Below are 2,500 nucleotides of genomic sequence, written 5' to 3' on the forward strand. Positions count from 1 at the left end.
AAAACATAGGGCTGGCCCAAGGATGGGCCAGAGGCATCACCACAACGTCACACACTCAACGAGGTTCATCCCGGACACCCGAAGGCACCCAGTTCCACCCCACCTTGCATGTTTCATCATCGTACCAGCCATCAACCATCCTCAAACCAGCCCAAGTTGGAAGGAAACATTCCGTTCTCAACAGGTCTCATGTCGCACGCCCAAAGGCATTTGACACCGCCCCACCGTGCATGTTCTGCTACCACGCAGCCTTCAAAACATAGGGCTGGCCCAAGAAAGGGAGGCATACACCACAACAACGTCCCACACTCAACGAGGTTCATGCCGCACGCCCGAAGGCACCCGGCTCCACCCCACCTTGCATGTTTCATCGTCATACTAGCAACCATCCACAGTTCCTCACACCAGAGATTCCCAATTAGAAGGCAACATCGCAACATTCCGTGCTCAATGAGGCTCGTGTCGCACGCCCAGAGGCACCCGATTCCAACCAGCCGAACATGTTCTGGCACCACCGGCCTTCAAAACATAGGGCTGGCCCAAGGCTGGCAGGCATCACCACAACGTCACACACTCAACGAGGTTCATGTCGCACGCCCGAAGGCACCCGGCTCCACCCCACATTGCATGTTTCATCATCGTGCCAACCATCAACCATCCTCAAGCCAGCCCAAGTTAGAAGGCAACATCGCAACATTTCATTCTCAACAAGGCTCATGTCGCACGCCCAAAGGCACCCGACACTGCCTCACCGTGCAAGTTTCGCCACCGCATCGCCGCCGTCAACCGCCCTCATCCGCCGACCACCACCCCCACGCCCCAAGCATATGCCCATGTGCGGCGCATAGTGCTTGGGGCGTGGGGGTGGCGGAAGATATAGGGGTACCCCCGTGCCCAGCCCATGCAGACTAGTCACCCCCCTATATAGTACATTTTGAGGCATTTTTGGTCTGCCAGGCCTAGATACGATTTTTCTGAGCCATCATACGGTCAAATGCCAGGCCTAGATACGATTTTTCTGAGCCATCATACGGTCAAATATCTCAAGTTTTAGATTGTTTTTTTCCATGAACTCGATTGATTCATGAATGGGACATTGTAATGGATCTAGAAATCAAGTTTCATAATTTTTCAACCAACCAATTTTTTTTAATGAATTTTTAAATATTAAATAATAAGAAATTAGAAAAAATAGCTAGAGCCGTCAAAAAATCTGAAATTTTGTGGGAATCATTCTTTCATGTTGCTTAGCTCCCAGAAAAAAAATTACAAAAAAACAACAACTCCACATGTAATTTCACAATTAATGGGTGATGGATGGGGCGTGGGCGGGGCAGGGCGGGGCGCGCGCGCGCGAGAGAAGGCGGGCGGGGCGGGGCTGGGCGGGGCGCGCGCGCGAGAGAAGGCGGGCGGGGCGGGGATGGGCGGGGCGCGCGCGCGGGAGCACGCGGGCGGGGCTGGGCGGGGCGCGCGCGCGGGAGCACGCGGGCGGGGCTGGGCGGCGGGGCGCGCGCGCGGGAGCACGCGGGCGGGGCTGGGCGGGGCGCGCGCGCGGGAGCATGCGGGCGGGGCTGGGCGAGGCGCGCGCGCGCGGGACAACGTGGACGGGGCGGGGCTGGGCGCGCGCAGGCGGGAGCACGCGGGCGAGGCGGGGCGGGGGGCGCGCGCACGCGGGAACACGCAGGTGGGGCAGGGCGGGCGAGCACGCAGGACCATTCCGACACCACCTCACCGTGGGCATTCCGCCACCATCAATCGGCCTCGACCTCCGACCACCACCCCCGTGCCCCAAGCATATGCCCATGTGCGGCACATAGTGCTTGGGGCGTGGGGGTGGCGGAAGATATAGGGGTACCCCCGTGCCCAGCCCATGCAGACTAGTCACCCCCCTATATAGTACATTTTGAGGCATTTTTGGTCTGCCAGGCCTAGATACGATTTTTCCGAACGGTCATACAGTCAAATATCTCAAGTTTTATATTGTTTTTTTTCCGTGAGCTGGATTGATTCATTAATGGGACATTCTAAAGAGTTTAAAAATCAAGTTTCATAATTTTTCAACCAACCAATTTTTTTTAATGAATTTTTAAATATTAAATAATAAGAAATTAGAAAAAATAGTTATAGTTGTCGAAAAAATCTGAAATTTTGCGGGCATAATTCTTTCAAGTTGCTTAGCTCCCAGAAAAAAAAAATAATAATAAAACAACCACTACACACGTATTTTGACAATTAAATGGGTGATGGGTGTAAAAACAAGGTCATGGTGGGCGTCTTGGTCTAATGTACCTACTCTTGTATCAAAACTCTTCATTTCATTGTTTTAGATAACCAAAAGAAAAAAATAATTCATCACTCTTTTCTTAGTTCATTTCATTGATGATGTTTTTATAGTCCAAGGCTTATACATGTTCTTACTTTCCACGGATGTTAGGTGTGATGAATTGTTGTTGGGTGTGATGATTTTTTATGGAGGTAACATCCAACACTTTTGATATGA

The sequence above is a fragment of the Cucurbita pepo genome, unplaced genomic scaffold (genome assembly GCF_057944985.1).
Source record: "Cucurbita pepo subsp. pepo isolate OVF unplaced genomic scaffold, ASM5794498v1 scafford_24, whole genome shotgun sequence".
In the NCBI taxonomy this organism is placed as follows: Eukaryota; Viridiplantae; Streptophyta; class Magnoliopsida; order Cucurbitales; family Cucurbitaceae; genus Cucurbita; species Cucurbita pepo.